The 17,663-nt window shown below is 39.1% G+C and overlaps 1 non-coding gene across 1 annotated transcript; it reads right to left on the reverse strand.

The window, feature by feature from the left end:
- Positions 1-533: 533 nt before the first annotated feature.
- LOC136152583 (small nucleolar RNA SNORA51) lies at positions 534-657 on the reverse strand. The gene has a single exon (XR_010660255.1). It is a non-coding gene; the product is annotated as a small nucleolar RNA SNORA51 (small nucleolar RNA).
- Between the last annotated feature and the right edge of the window lie 17,006 nt (positions 658-17,663).

The following is a 17,663-nucleotide window of genomic DNA, read 5'->3' on the forward strand; positions in this document are numbered from 1 at the left end:
TAGCTTGAAATTCTGAAAGAGAAAACGTTTCAAGAGAAGAGATAAACTTTGCCCTAATTCTAATTCTAATCACAGGTATTATCAATTCTAAAATAAAGGGAGGTGAATATTTAAAAATGGTATCTCTATAATGAAGTTATAGAAAAAAAATAACGTAACATGTTTAGACTTTGGAACCAGGCTGTATAAATTTAAATGCTAATTATTGCATTCACTTATGGACAGATACTGTCAAGTTAACCTCTCAACGCCTGTAGGTGAAAGTGAAAGTATCAGTCACTCAATGGTGTCCGACTCTTTGTGACCCCGAGGTCTATAGCCCACCAGGCTCCCCTGTCCATGGAATTCTCTAGGCAAGAATACTGGAATGGGTAGCCATCCATTCTCTTTCTTTCTAAGAAAGAGAGGATATACTTTTATCTACATTTTAGGGTTTAGTGAGAATAAAATGAGTAAAGAACTTACCAGAATACCCGTTTCATATGTAGAAAAACATAAATTATAGACATTACTGTTAGCTTTCCACTTCATTTCTTGGTCTCCCTATTCACAACACTGACCAGGCGGAAGACCTGGTTTGTAGAATAGATTTATTTTGCCTTCTCTTTCTGTACAGTCATTGTAAGCAAACAGCCTGTGGTAAACACTGGGAAGGCTCAAGGTATTACTTAAAAGAAAAAGTAATAGAATACAAATAGTAAAGAATGTTATAAAATTACTAAATATACACTAAGATGGTCAAAAGGGGGACATAACCCAATAGAGCAGGGTCATACAGACCATATTTTTCCCATTACAACAATATGATGAACTAGAAAAGAATAAACATTATATTCAGTAATGTAACACTGAGGGATAAAAAGGGCTGATTTATTCTCATTTTTCTTGTGAATTATCTGATAAGAATAAACTGCAGAAGGAAATAGATAGGAATGAGGATAAACTCAAGATAAAGAAACATTGAATAAGCAAATATCTCCGATGCTTTAAACAGATAAAAGTCTTAGGTTTAGAATAAATAATATATGACTTGATCAAGTTTTTTACAAAAATATGGACATTGAAAAGGTTCTGGAAAACTGGAAAAAAAAATCCCTAAATACCCTCCAGCATTCCGAAAGGAAAAAGGGAGTTGCACACTTGCCAGTATTGTGTTTGTGTGTTAAGTCGCTTCAGTTGTGTTTGACTCTTTGTGATCCCATGGACTACAGCCCTCCAAGTTCCTCTGTCCATGGGATTCTTCAGGCAAGAATACTGGGGTGGGTTGCCATGCCCTTCTCCAGGTACCAGTATTAATAGTGGTGATAACAGTAATTGTAGTGAGTGAGTGAATGAAAGTCACTCAGTCATGTCTGACTCTGCGACCCCATGGACTATACAGTCCATGGAATTCTCCAGGCCAGAATACTGGAATGGGTAGACTTTCCCTTCTCCAGGGGATCTTCCCGACTCAAGGATCGAGCCCAGGTCTCCCACATTGCAGGCAGATTCTTTACCAGCTGAGCCACAAGGGAAGCCCGAGAATAGTGGAGTCGGTAGTCTATCCTTTCTCTAGTGGATCTTCCCGACCCAGGAATCGAACCGGGGTCTCCTGCATTGTAGGCAGATTCTTTACCAACTGAGCTAGGAGGGAAGCCTGGTAATTGTGGTAGTAGCTGCAATAGCAGCAGTAATGGTGGTTGTTGTTCAGTCACTAAGTCATGTCCGACTCTTAGATCACCTATGGACCGCAGCATGACAGGCTTCCCCGTCCTTCACTGTCTCCCTGAGCTTGCTTAAACTTATGTCCGTTGAGTGAGAGACACCATCAAACCATCTCATCCTCTGTCACCCCCTTTTCCTCTGGCCCTCAATCCTTCCCAGCATCAGGGTCTTTCCAGTGAGTTGGCTCTTCACATCGGTGGTCAAATTATTGGCGCTTCAGCTTCAGTATCAGCCCTTCCAATAAATATTCAAGGCTGATTTCCTTTAGGATTGACTGGTTTGTTATCCTTGCTGTCCAAGGAACTCTCAAGAGTAATAGTAGTAGTTAATATTAACTGCATACTTGCTATGGACTAACTATAGTACATGGAATACTTATATCAATTTTAACTTCAAAAATGATATAAACAGGTGTTATTATTATTAACATTTTACGTATACGAAAAATAAGGCTCAAAGAAGTTAGGTAACTTGGCAAGGTCATGGAGCTATGCAATTGTGGAACAGATATGGAATACAAGCAATCTGACTCAGGCGTTCCTGTTTTAACCTAGCCCTCCTCAGTAATGAACACAGGATGTTTATGAGTGTATGTATCTTTTGTTTGCAGAAGCATTATGTTGTAGATACCTAATATAAATAATATGTAGGCTTTATTTGAAACACAATTTTGCAATAAATAGGATATATAGTAACTTTTCAAGCTGTCTGATCTATTTCTTGCTAAGAAATAATAACAACAAACTGATATTTGGTAAAGGTGATTTGACTTGCATGACCAAGGATTTGCCTGGTGTCTTTATTGAATTATGTGATGTTTTATTTTCCAACTAGTTACTTTATGACACGTTGGCATTTTTCTAACACAAACTGATGGCTTGCAAAATAGTGATAAATTGGGATGATATAGCATTTGCCAAAGTTGATGCTTCAGCTTATTTGCTGCTGGTGTAAAGACTATAGTTGTATTAAAAGAGCTCCACCCACTTCTTAAGTAAATTATTTGATGACGCAGAGACCAAGGAACTACTATTATATTAATGAAAATGTTAGTTGCTCAGTTGTGTCCGACTCTTTGCTATCCCATGAATTGTAGCCCTCCACGCTACTTTGTCTGTCGAATTCTTCAGGCAAGAAAACTGGAGTAGGTAGCCCTTCCTTTCTCCAGTGGATCTTCCTGACCCTGGGATGGAACCTGGGTCGCCTGCATTAGCAGGCAGATTCTCTACTATCTGAGCCACCAGGGAAGACCAACTATATTAGTTATTTATTTGCTTTCTTGTTTTTGAAAACTTTTTTCCTTCTTTCTTTTTCTACTTACCTTGAAGTCAAAGGATCTCTTTCAGGTAAGTTTTAGGAGGCCTGATTTTTCTATGAGTGTGGGAGATTGGATATAGAATTCTAAGCTGACACGGTTTTACTTTCTCGATGTTAAAAAGCAATTCTTAGCTTCATTAATATCTGTTGAGAAGAATGCAATTATTTTCATGCTTATTCATGTGAAGGTAATGTGTCCTTTCTCTCTGAATTCTTTAAAAATTTGTTCTTTATAATTGTTCTTAGTAATTTGATAATAAGACTCAATGGTTTTCCCTTCCTTTCTCCTTTTCTCCCTTCTCCCTTAATTTCTCTGTGCAGGATTCATTTGTACATGAACACAGAAAAAAGTCCTCAGGCTTGCATAGCAATTTCTTCTTTCTTTTTTCTGTTCATGTATGTTTACCCTGCTTAGTGTTTGTTGACGTTCTTGGAAATGTGGGTTGTTAGTTTTCATCAAATTTAGAAAAAATGATGGCTATTATTTCTTTAAATGTTTTTCTGGCTCTCTCCTCTTTGAGGCACATTTATTACACAGATGTTAAACCACTTAATATTGTTCCAAAGTCCTTAAGTAATTCATTTTTATTAGACTTTTCTCTCTGCATTTCATTTTGGATGGATTTTCTTACTATTTCCACCTTTTAAGTCTCAGCTTTTCTCCTCTTTTCTTCTCATGATGTTTTTGTATTTAAATAGTGGAGTACTTGGATATCATTATAAAAGGTTTTTTTGACATGCTTGACTGCTAAGTACATTATCTCTGATGTTGTTTTAAAATTCAAATTCTTTTTTTTTTCAATTGTAGTATAATAGCTTCACAACGTTGTGTTGGTTTCTGTACAACAACAGGGATCAGCCTTAAGTATACGTCAGTCCCCTCCCTTCTGGGCCTTCCTCTCATCCCTGCCATCCCACCCACCTAGGGTGTCACAGACCACCGGGCTGAGTTCCCTGTGTTACACGGCAGCTTCCCACTAGCTATGACTTTACGTATGCCGTGTATGGGTTTTACTGCTACTCTAAATTCATCCCACCTTCTTCCCCCAGCCCCATGTCCACAAGTCTGTTCTCCATGTCTGCATCTCTATTCCTGCCTTGAAAACAGGTTCATCAGTACCACTTTTCTAGATTCTATACACATGTGCTTAATATAATTTAGCAGTTATGACAAGGCCGACGGATCAGAAGATAGCCATCATTGAAAAGAGTTTGCTATATTCACAATCTCAAGAGGAGGAGGCACATCCCGTTCATGAGGGGCCACACAAGGTCAGTCAGCGGGCACAGAGAATGAGGGGAAAACGTGGGCACTTTTATTGTGGTTTTTGTAGGAAAGCACAGCAGAAGAGGTGTAAGAAGGCTTGAGGATGGCTAGTTTGAATAATTTAAGCCAGGTTTGGTACATACCTGGCCCTGGGTTTTTTTATTAGGGCAGTGAAATAGTGGCCCTGAGAGAACCTTTTGCCAACAAACGTCCATCTAGTCAAAGCTATGGTTTTAGCAGTAGTCATGTATGGAGGTGAGAGTTGGATTATAAAGAAAGCTGAGCGCCGAAGAATTGTTGCTTTTGAACTGTGGTGTTGGAGAAGACTCTTGAGAGTCCCTTGGACAGCAAGGAGATCCAACCAGTCCATCCTAAAGGAGATCAGTCCTGGGTGTTCATTGGAAGGACTGATGCTGAAGCTGAAACTCCAATACTCTGACCACCTGTTGTAAAGAACTGACTCATTGGAAAAGACCCTGATGTTGGGAAAGATTGAAGGCAGGAAGAGAAGGGGATGACAGAGGACAAAATGGTTGGATGGCGTCACTGACTCAATAGACATGAATTTGCACAAACTCTGGGTGTTGGCGATGGACAGGGAGGCCTGGCGTGCTGCAGTCCACGGGGTCGCAAAGAGTCAGACACAACTGAGCGACTGAACTGAACTGAACTGAGAGAGCCTGAGAAAAAGCTGGTTGGAGTGTGGGCTCAGGATTTGCTTGTTTGCGTGTGAAAGGTGTGTTTCCAGATGAGTCTTTTACTGTCTCTAGGAATTGGCTGACCCCCAGAGGGGGAGTCCTTTCAGGGTCAGCAAGGCCCCAGACATTAAAGCATCAAGTAGAGAAACTAGAAAACGCGGTTGCTAAGCTATCTCTGCATCCACGTTTATACAGATTGATTTTTCTCCTAGCTGTGGGAGTATCTCCCTGCTTCTTGGAATGTTTAGTGCTTTTTGATTAGATGTTGACTGTTGTGAAATCAGATGGTTGACTGTCTGGAATTTTTTTAATGTTTCTTTAAGAGTGTGACTTTTGTTTTGGTAGGCAGTTCAAGTACTTGCAGATTTATTTTATCCCTTTGATGTGTGTTTTTAAGTTTTGCTAGAATGGGTCTAAATAGATAGACATCACTCCAAGGTGCTTTCAGCTCTAATACCAAGGCAGAAACTTACTTTTCTTTATGAGGTCATTTTGTCCCTCTTTGTTAATGAATATCTTGAATACTTACAATATACTAAGAACTGTGCATAAAAACATGGAAAAGGTGAGATACTATTTTCTCATAAAACTGTTGAGTTAGGGAGGTGAAATAAATGTTTGACTGACAATGGCATATGAAAACTGAGATACTTTACAAGTCTTTGACCAAGTACACAAATATAATACTACTTAAATTACAGTAGATTCAGAATAGTAAAACCTGAAATAGTTTGGTAGGGTTTTACAAAGGTGTACCTACTTTAGAAATTGAGTGTCTATTATGTACTGCTAGCCTAGTATTATTTTAGATCATAGAAATAACATGACAAAACACATTCCTAGCTACAAGGAGGTTTACATCTTTTGAGAGACAAAAACAAGGAAATAGTGTTACCTCAAAGATAATTCTTTGTGCTTTGGTAACGGTAGATATGTAAGCTAGTTATTGCTGGAGAAAGAAATGGCAACCCACTCCAGTATTCTTGCCTGAGAAATCCCATGGACAGAGGAGCCCGGTGGGCTGCAGTCCATGGGGTCACAATTAGACATCAGAGAAAATTTCCAAGAAGTTGTATAAGCTGAGACCAAATGATTATTAAAATTAAGTTAGATAAAGGAATAAGAGGATAAGGAGAGGGACTAGAAGTGATTCATAGCAGAGGAAAGGGCATGAGTGAAGACTTGGAGGCAGAAGAGTAGTGACCACTTGTGGAATGAAAAGTATAGCAGTTTGGTACAGCTGGACGTGGTAGTGGGAAAGAATGGAATATGGCACATAGCAGGCCAAATAGGTCCAGAGGGGCCAGATGATGGAGCAGTTACATAGAATATGAAAGTGTTTGTGTCTTGACCTGAGAGCACAGGTAGGAAGACGCATAGTTAAATCCATGAACATGATGCTTAGGAGAAAGAGCTGAGATGGTATTTCCTTGATGGTCCAGTGGTTAAGACTCTGCACTCCCAGTGCAGGGATCTCAGGTTTAATCTCTGCACAGTAATCCCAGCATGCTGTGCCGTGCTGCAAAAATTTAGGGCTTCCTTGGTGGCTCAAGTGGTAAGGAATCTGCCTGCAATGCAGGCTACCCAGGTTCGATCCCTGGGTCAGGAAGATCCCCTGGAGAAGAGAATGGTTACCCACTCTAGTATTCCCGCCTGGAAAATCCCATGGACAGAAGAGTCTGTCAGGTTATATGCAGGATACAGTCCGTGGAATCACAGTCAGACAAACTGAGCGACTAACATGTTCTTTTCGCTTGAAGGATAAGAAGATTCATTGCATGCACTATGTTATCAGTGCTGCCTTAGCAAACGGCCACAAGCTAAGTGGCTTAAGCAATAGAAATAGCTATGGAGGGTAGTGGTCTGAGCTCAGGGAATTGGTAGGTTTGGTTCCTTTTGAGAGCTTTGAAAAGGAATCTGTTCCATGCCTCTATCCTTGGCTTATAGACAGCTATCCTCTCTGTGTCTTTACATTGTCTGCCCTCTCTACATTTCTATATCTAAATTTCCCCTTCTTTTTTTTTTTTTTTTTTTTTAACCTTTTTGGCCATGCTGCACAGTATGTAGGATCTTAGTTCCCTGGCCAGGGATTGAACCCACATCCCCTGTATCAGCAGCACAGAATCTTAGCCACTGGACCACAAGAGAGGTCCTCAAATTCCCTCTTCTTATAAGGACGTCAATTATATGGGATGAAGACCCACTTAATGACCTCATTTTAAATTGATTACTTCTATAAAGATCTTATATCTAAATAAGGTCACACTCGGGTGTCCTAGAAGCTAGGACTTCAAGGGATAAAAATTTAAAGAGCTTTGTTCAGCTCATGTTTGTTGTTGTTGTTTAGTTGCTAAGTCATGTCCAACTCTTTTGCAGTCTCATGGAGTGTAGCTCCCAGGTTCCCCTGTCCATGGGATTTCCCAGGCAAGAATACTGGAGTGGGTTGCTATTTCCTCTCCAGGGGATCTTCCCGACCCAGGGATCGAACTGGGGTCTCCTGTATTGCAGGTGGGTTCTTTACCACTGAGCCACCAGGAAAGCCCCATTAAACTCATAAGACCAGGCATAGCAGAGTTGAAAAGGGAGAGCAACTAACAAGATAATTAACTCTTGTTCATGTAGATTCAACACCTATGAAGGGAAATAAAACAGTAAAAATAGGAAGAATATAATTCTGACGGTTACGACACAATGATTGGCTCTGACAAAGTTATGAAATGGAAAAATTTTGCATTGAGACATCTTTCTCTGCTGTTAAAAATGATGTTTTTATTTTTTTAAATTCTATTGCCCATTAGAATTTTAAAGTATTTTAAAGTAAGTTACAGTTTAATTTCTCCAGGAGTTAGATACTAGGCTATAGGACCACTGATACTATTATTGTTTTGTTTCCAAATAAGGATAATGATCATTTTTATCCACTTCTTTCAGCCGTTAAGTCAGGATATGATTGCATAAAATTCCATGAATAACTTGATCACTATGAAATGAAATGTGCCTCACTATATTTGCATTTAGTTAGTTACATCAGCTGCTGTTCTTTTCTCAACAACAATAAAATACTCAGTCTTGATATTCCCATAGAGAATAGAACTAATTCTTTTGACCTGGAGCTATAACTAATGGTGAAGTTGTAGAAAAATCACACCCATGTTAAAATAGATGCATTGCTCTTACCTCTAAAGAGACAAACGCTGGAAGCATTATTAAAAATGAAGTCATGGTTTAATAATTTTCAGCTCAAGAATTAAGTGCTAATTTATTTCTTCCCTGAATTTGTTGAAAACTGTTTTTATTGCTTGAGGAACTACTCAGGAAGTCAGGATTCTGGATTTTGACTTAAGAGTCCACCATTTTGTATTATGGTCTTTGAATTTTAGCTTCATTGTGTTTTTACACAACTGTCTATCCTTCTGAATAAAATAAGCCACCAACAGGAGCCTTAACTATCTAAACTTTAAGCACGTAAGGAGAGACAGACTCAACTTGCTACTGTTCCTAAAAATTCTAACATAGGACAGATACTCATTTCTAATCAATCAACTATGCCCAGGTGTGGAATCTTGGAGAAAGAGACTGACCATCTTGGGTCAGACAATGATTGCTGTGTGTGTGTGCTAATTGGCTTCAGTCCTGTTTGACTCTTTGTAACCCCATGGACTATAGCCTGCCAGGCTTCTCTGTCCATGGGATTCTCCAGGCAAGAACACTGGAGTGGATTGTCATGCCCTCCTCTAGGGGATATTCCTGACCCATGGATCGAACCCAAGTCTCCTACATCTCCTGCATCGGAGGCAGGTTCTCTATCACTAGGCCACAAAGCTATTATGGACAAGAGCTAGGGAACTAATTACGCATGTGCGCGCTGGTAGGAAGCATAGGGTGGTGGTTTAGTCACTAAACCATGTCTGACTCTTGCAATCCCATGGATTGTAGCCCACCAGGCTCCTTTGTCCATGGGATTTCCTAGGCAAGAATACTGGAGTGGGTTGCCATTTCCTTCTCCAGAGGATCTCCTGACCCAGGACTCAAACCGGGGTCTCCTGCATGGCAGGCAGATTCTTTATTGAACGAGCTGTGAAGGAATTCCCCAGGAAATATATGGATGGATTCAAAGAGAGGTGAAATATGAAGGAGTAAAACAGTTTTCAGAAAAATGAAAGTGCTGAGTAAATATCCCCTTAAATAGGTATACTACAATTTTGTTTCTTTAATTCTTGCTTAAATTATATGAAAGAAAAGGGCTTCCCTGGTGACTTAGACAGTAAAGAATCTGCCTGCAAGGCAGGAGACCCAGGTTTGATCTCTAGGTGGAGAAGATGCCCTGGAGAATGGAATGGCTACCCATTCCCTTAAATCTTGCTTACATTATATATTCATTCCTAATTTATTTTCAATAAACTCTTTCTGGCTATCCCTGTGCCTGGCACTGCTCTTGGGTTTGAAATAAAATGAAATCCTTGATAGCATGATGTCTACTCTATTTTGTGGAGTTAGATGATAGGCATTAAATGGATAAGGACATGAATAAATGTCTGTCCAATGATGTAAGAACCATAGAGAAAAGTAAAACAGGTAAATGGGGAGAGGGAAAGCTAAACTAACAGTTCAGATGCTGGGTTACACTCGGGATTAGCAAGACCTCTCAGATATGGGCTCTCTGAAAAAGAATATTCCAGGTACAGGAAATGGCATATTAAAATCACCTAAAATGAACAAAATTTTATCTTGATCTTCATTTTTACTCTCTCATTTTATTTTTTGATATCATATTTTACATTAAAAATTTTTCTGTGTTCCTTAATTATTATGGCTTTCCTGATGGATGAGCACACACACCCTGCTGACTCAATGGTAAAGAATCCACCTGCCAATGCAGGAGACTTGAGTTTGATCCCTGGGTTGGGAAGATCCCCTGAAGAAGGAAATGGCAATCCACTCCAGTATTCTTGCCTGGAGAATCGCATGGACAGAGGTGCCTGGCAGGCTACAGTCCATGGGGTCAAAAAAAGTCAGATATGACTTAGTGAATAAACAACAATATAGCTAATTATTATAGTTATAGTCGATTTTACTACTTTTATCCTTCATAAGCAGTGTTTAATGTGGTTGTACCGCTATGTCTACTATATATTTGCCTTTCACAGTGAAGGTTTTTATTTTACATATCTTCTTATTTCTAGATATGGCCTTTTCAGCTGAAAAGAAATCCCCTTATAATTTCTTATAAGGCTGATTGGGTGGAGATTAACTCCTTAAGCTTTTGATATCTGGGAAGCTCTTTTATCTCCCCTTCAAATCTGAGTGATAATCTTGCCAGGTAGAGTATTCCTTGTTGGAAATTTTCTCCTTTCAACATTTTGAATTTATCACGCTAGTCCTGCAAAGTTGCAGCTGAAGAATCAGGAGATGATTTTATGGGGGTTCCTTTGAACACAGCTAGTTGTTTTTCTTTTGGTTCTTTTAAGATTTTCTCCTTATTTTAAAAATTTGACATCTTAATGATAATGGGCTTTGATGTGGATGTCTTGGGGTTTTTCTTGTGTGGAACACACTGTGTTTCCTGGACCTGAATGTCTATGTTTCTTTCCTGAGGTTATAGAATTTTTCAGCCATTATTTCTTCAAATATATCTTTTCCCCCTTTGTCTCTCTCTTCTCCTCCTAGGACCCTTATAGTGAGGTTAGTATACTTGATGTCCCAAAGCTCTCTTAAACTGCCCTTGCTTTTAAGAAATTCTTTTTTTCTTTTTGCTGTTCTATCTGGGTGATATCCACTATCTTGTCTTCCAAGTGGCTGATCCATGATTCTTCATTATCTAGTTTGCTATAAATGTCCTTTAGTGTATTTTTCAGCTCAGTTATTGTATCCTTTAACTCTGTGAGTTCTGTTTGGAACTTTCTTATATTTTCTATTTCTTTGTTGAATTTCTCATTGTATCCCTCCATCATTCTCCTTGATTCCATGAGGATTATGATCAACATTTTGAAGTCCTTATCAGGTAAATTATTTATATCCATTTCATTGTTTCTTTTCCCCTGTAGTCTTATCTTATTTCTTCATTTGGGACATTTTCTTCTGTTTTCCTATTTTGTTTGGCTCTCTGTGGTTTGTGTGTGTGTGTGTGTGTGTGTGTGTATTTATTATGGAAAACAGTCCTCCAATCCTCTTTCCCTGTCTTGGAGGGGTAGCCCTTTGTAGGAGATGAGCTTTATTGCTTATCTGTGCCATGTTTTGGTTGTCTTATAAACTATCTCTCCACTTATTTCAGCCCCATGGAGTCCAGGATCTTACTCCTGCTACTGACCTGAGCATGGTGCTTAAGGTGCGTCCCCTGTGTGGCCCTGTTGGGTTTGACAGGGTTTTGGGAGTGGCATGGGGCAGGTCACGTCTCTTTGCCCACTGGTTCTGGTGGCGTGGTGGGGGCAGGCTGCCCTTCTTTTGCATCTATCAGCGTCAGGTGCAAGTGGTGTGGGCAGGGGACAGGGGATGCTCGCTCACCACTGGTATCAAGTCAGAGTGAGAAGGAAACGATGGCTTCTGCCAGCCTCAGTGCCAGCAACGCTGAGGGAGCCCATACTAATGGCATCTGTCAGTGTTCTGTTTCCAGAGAGTGATCCAGGAGATTTCTGACCCTCTGGCAGATGCTTTGTTAGTAAATGACTCTCCTTCACATAAAGTCTAGGCTCTTTTCAAACTGCTCCTTTTTATACTGGGTCCCAGGCAAGCGGGCCTCTATGTGAGCCCTTTAAATGCAAAATCTTCCTTCTTGATAGCCTTATGTTTCTTCTGAACAGCAGACCCGTTGGTTTTCAAAGCCAGACACTTTGAGGGCTCACCTCTCAGGTGCAGGGCCCAGGGATTCAGGTGGGTGGTGTGTGAGAAGCTCCATTTTATGTATGTACATATTTGTTTATTTTTGACATCCCTCAAGATTGTGAGTCGCTACTCTGGGGTTGGGGGAGGGGGTTGATAAGTGTGTGTCTCTGCCTCTCCTACACATGTCCACGTGGTCCTTTTATCCTTCATTTTAGAGCAAGTGCTAGATGCTCAGTTTCCCCCCCCCCCCCAGAGGGATCTGTTTCATGCATAACTATATTTGTTGTATCTGTGAAAGGAGGTGAGTTCAGGATCTTTCTATACAGCCATCTTGAAGTGCCTCATGATCTTAGTTTTGAAGATTAGAAAATGAAAAGGTCACTTACTGAGGAAATTGGAGACTGCAGGTACAGATTGTTATGATCGTTACTTGAGTTTTGTGACTCCTGGCTAAACGGCTTACCAGGCAAGGCAAAAAAGGATCCTTTAAGTTTCCCCCAGACTATCAGGGACACAGAGTCTCAGAGTCACGCTGAATAACTATGGTTTAAAAAGGACTGAGAATAAAAGCACCGATTGTTAAAAGAGAGTGTGATTAAGATATCTTGGGAAATAAAAACTTTGGCAGCTGCTGGTAATAATGCCTTTGTTACTATTTTCTCATGTCTTCTTAAGAATGAGATGTCAATGTGTCTGACAGCTTCCTCTAGTGACTAACTGCTCAGGGAACTATGTACACTGGGGGAGACAGACTGTCAAAGACCTCCCCTCCTTTCATTCCATTCATTCCTCCCTCCCACCTTCCTTGTTGGAATTCTACCAAGGCGCCCCTTTGATATTGTTAAATTGCAATGTCTGCCATCCATGTCTGTTAGTTCTAAAGAACTTTGACTTTAGATTCAGAACACAATTCAATATTAACTAAGGTTAAATTACTGTTTGGTTATAATACACACTGTGTGTGTGTGTGTATAGTTTTACCAAACTCTCTCTCTCTCTCTTTCTCTCTCTCTCTCTATATATATGTATATATATAGTTTGTTTGACCAAATAAATATTTGTTTTACCATATGCAGTGATAGCTTATCAATTTGTTTTATAAACAAATATAATTTGAAGAAAGACTTTTAGTATATGAAATTATACCTTCAAAGTATATTTATTTTTCATTGTTATTAAAAATAGCTTAAGGTCAAGTAATTAGAATATAGAAAGAAAATAACGCAACTTGAAGTTTATACATTGATTTACTAGATGATAATGCATTCTTTACATTCCCATTTGTTCTTACATCAGATATAACCTTGTATGTTACAAGATTTAGGTTGATTAATCTTCTAATAATAATTTTCTATTTACTATTAAGTGTGTATTCACTGTATACACAGTAGATTTGTACTATACCTGAGGAACGCTAAGTCTGGAACACCCAAATCTTTTGTAATGTGTGGAAAGCAAACCTGTCTGCACTTTGCCACGGTGGGAGACATTATCTTAATTTTATTGGGAAGCAAACAGAGCTGTCTTCTGCTCCACAGGAGACACTGTGTCCCTCAACGTTATTCATATACTTACCTCTTGGAGACAATAGAGGCAGCAGTTAGTCATTCAGTCGTGTCCGACTCCTTGTGACCCCGTGGACTGTAGCCCACCAGACTCCTCTGTTCATGGGATTCTCCAGGCAAGAAAACTGGAGTGGGTTGCCATTCCCTTCTCCAGGGGATCTTCCCAACCTGGGACTCGAACCCAGGTCTCCTGCATTGCAGGCAGATTCTTTACCGTCTAAGCTACAGGAATGGTCTGGAGCAAAAGCAACCGGTGTCTAAGAGACATAGAAAAGTCAGAGAGAGACCCACAGAGGTTTGTCTCCCAGCGTGTTATTTCTTTTTCCTTGTTCAAGCTTTCAAAGTGCACCCCACATTCTACTCCTTCATTCTTTCTTGATTCCACCAAATAAGTCTATTTTTCTCCTTTTAACTCTGTTGCATTTTGTGTTTCTCTTTTAACACGCATATTTATTTGTGATTTTCCTTTGTATCTGTAATTCTTTATCACACTATACTCTATGGATTGAACTTCTCTTGATAGTAGGGGCTATATTTTATTCATCCTTATATCTCTTACATGAGATAATGCATACTTTACTTATTTCTTTTGGAAACTGTTTTGCTAACAGGGTATGGCAGAGAATTCTTTCTTATGAATCAGAGAAGCAATAAGCTTATCGTGAGACATGGTCAACAGACCAGGATACCAAAAACACCTACAGTGCCTTTTGAGCGCACAGTCTACTTTAGTCAAATGATATCCCTGAGATATTCAAAATGAGTTATCTTATATAGTGCAACTGTGATGAAAATCTAGATTGTTCTGTAATTACAATATGTATTATAGTTAATGATATGACAAACTTTTCTCCTTCCACCATTGCTGCTGCTACCACGTAATACTTCTTCAATCACTTCTTACTGTTGTCATCATTACTGTGCAAGTATTCTATCGTTTGCTAGAATGCATGTTAAGCACTTTGTAATGTTCATTATTTTTTCAGATTTTCAGAACTTAAGGATTTTATCATCCTGATTTTCAGATAAAGAAATCTAGGCTTCTAGAGTAATCTTCCCAAATTCACATTGCAAGTGGTACAGTTGAGACTCAAACTCCTTTTATTTAATGCTAAAGCCTGAATTGCTAATAATTTTGCTATCGTATCAGCCTGTGATGAACTTATAGAGACTCAGAAGTAGGAATACAGTCAATCAGGGAAGGAACACTCTCTCATACTGATTATAAGATGTTTTGTAAAATATATTCAGTTTAGTTCAACAAATTGCTATTAACTATTCTATTCTCAGTGACCTAGGAGGGCATGCTCATGATGTGTGACTATAAGTTATCTTAACTCTTTTGCCATTTCCAGTTATATATATAGAGTATTCATTTATGAACTATCAAAACAATGAGAAATTAAAAAAAAATCAATCACTGATTCTTGGAAGAAGTCCTAACCCTGAGATAATAAATAACATGTACTTTGAGTAGGTTTTTTTCCAAATGTCAATCAATGTAGTGATAATTTTAAGATCTTGACACTTGAAGTCAGACATTGGATACAAAATTACTTAAAAAATGATTTCTGAATCATCACCTGTTGCTCATGGGAAAGGATGATGGAGAACATCATTGAAGACTGTTTTTTGGTGAGTGTTGTCTGGTACCTTAGCAAGTGTTCTGATTTATATCATCATTGTTATGGCATCCTAAACCAAACCTTCTAGTTACATTACCATTCACTGAACCATCATAAATGGAGATAGCATTTTTTAATGAAAGAAATTGTGGGCCCTCTCACAGCAAGACATTCTTTTATTCTATTTGAATCTGGGTGACTGTCTCTGTATGAGACAGGTTTTCACCGAATTTGGCTTTGGTTGCTTTTTTTCCTTAATTCAGACTCTTCCACACTGCCAAGTTTTGAAGTTCGCATGTTCAGGTTATTGAGAGTGTTGTTTTTCTGAGTGCAAATAGAGTTCAGGTTTTCTTAAAATAGGGAAAATTATTGCCCCCTTTCCCCTCTCCCTTAAAAAAAAATGCTATGGTTCAACATTATTTGATTTAGGTCAAAACTAAAAATAAAATTCTTCCAAGTTGTGACTAAACAAGGAAAACTTCTCAAAGCACTTTTAAGAAGTTGCAATTGAGCGTAAAGAAGAATGGTTTTTACTTTGAAAATTTAACGCTGACCAAGTATCTTCTTTTGGAAAATAACTCCAAGCCCAAACTGCTAAAGCTTTCTAGATCTATGAGCCTCAGTGAAAAACTGATTTTGGTGATTTGCGAACCTCAGTCAGATTTTTAGTTTTCCGGTCCTCAGAATAGGATATTGCTTGCTTTGCATGGATCTTAAGAAAGTAAATTACCAGCAATCTTAGAATGACAGAGTATTTTGGGAATACTTTCTCATAAATTTTGTCAGCTTATTTTGAGGGGGCATGTCATGTGGCTTGTGGGATCTTGATTCACAGACCAGGGACTGACCCTCGCCCCCTGCAGTGGACGTGAGGACTCCTAACCACCAGACAACCAGAAAAATCCCAATATTTTCAGATTTTAATAAAACTATACCCACAAAACTATTGTAAGGGGGATCAAGCATTTTCATTCCCTCTCAATTTCCCTTTCTGCTATTCCTTCTTTCCTGAGGGTCTAGCATCTGCCTGCCCCCCATTCCTGCATCAGGACCTTCTTATGGTGCATCCTCAACTAGATTATATGTAGCTTCAGGATGTCTCCTTCCCTCTAGCTTTTCTTTCCATGATTCCCTGTCCCCTATCTCCTTTCTCTAACACTCCTTCCCAAGATCCACTCAAATATATATTTCACTCAGTACTTGTCACTAAATATTTATCATGTGCTCTGAGTCAGACACTATTATAGGCATTAAGGATTTGAAGATATTCAAGACAGTGGGTCCTTGCCTTAAAGAAGTTTGTATACTAGGGAGGATAAACAACCTAAATAAATAACTAAGTAAAAATGAGAGAGGATCACTGATTGCAGTGATTACTAAAAAGGAGGCAGCCATGGAGCTGATGGGGGGTGATGAGGGTTGGTCCCTATGGTGGGATATTAGTATAGCATATTAGAAAGAAAAGTTGAAGGGAGGCCTCTCTGAGAAATTTTTCTGCTTTGGTTTGAAGGTCAAATAAAAGTCACTGGGTGAAAAGTCAGGGAGAACAAGGCTCTACCTGTTCCTGGACAGTGTGTCCAGAGAACAATTCACAAGTGGTAGAATGATGTGAAATGGGATGGAAAGGTAGGGAGGAACCTACTTTTAAAAAATGTCCTGGAAACATCCTAAGATGTTTGGACTTTGCTCCAAGGGTAAGAAGATGCTATTGTGAAATCTGCAGTTTGCTCAATTCTGGAGTAATGTTTTGCCCTGACACAGGATGAAGTCAAGAGCGTGTGTTTGTTGACAGTGTAATGCCGTGGTCAAGTTAGTGGCTCTACAAGGAAAGAAATTTCAGGCAATATGCAAAGCTATGTCTCACACTAACATGAAAGGAAGACTCTGAGACATATTCCTCTAAACTCCATTAAGTAGGCAAATACCTACTTTGCCTAAATCTGAGGTGGTCACTTGACATTGTTTTCTTCCCAGAAGCTATACTTGGAAATCTGGAAGGTGCATTGACTCCATCAGTGATGTCTGCAGTATTCATGTCACTTGAAAGAGTTTTTATAAGCTTCCAAAATGCTTAGTTTATTCATTTGGAAGACATGGTTATCAAATGTCATTCTCAGAATAATGCACTATAGATTAATATCAATCATGTCACAGAAATAATTAAGAATAAGAAAGTTCTTGTCCTTATGAAACTTTCAATTTAAGATCATCCACATGTAAATATAACTAAGAGCAAAGTCTTATTAGAAGTAAATGTTAAAATCAATTACAGTACTTGTTTAATGTTCTATTCTATTTTTGGAATCCTTTTCAAAGTTCAACCAACCCATTCACATATCCCATAATATGAAAGTGAAAGAAAGTGAAAGTCACTCGGTAGTGTCTGACTCTGTGATCCCATGGACTGTACTGTCCATGAAATTCTCCAGGTCAGGATACTGGAGTGGGTAGCGTTCCCTTCTCCAGGGGATCTTCCCAACCCAGGGATCAAACCCAGGTCTCCTACATTACAGGCAGATTCTTTACCAGCTGAGCCACCAGTGAAGCCCATCCATAGTATAAAACTGATCTATTCCAGCTTATCTTCCTACAACCTGTCCTTAAGTAAGGGTAAGTGTTAGTCACTCAGTTGTGTTTGATTCTTTGCGACCCCATGGACTGTAGCCCT

This window comes from Muntiacus reevesi, chromosome 21 (genome assembly GCF_963930625.1).
Source record: "Muntiacus reevesi chromosome 21, mMunRee1.1, whole genome shotgun sequence".
NCBI lineage: Eukaryota > Metazoa > Chordata > Mammalia > Artiodactyla > Cervidae > Muntiacus > Muntiacus reevesi.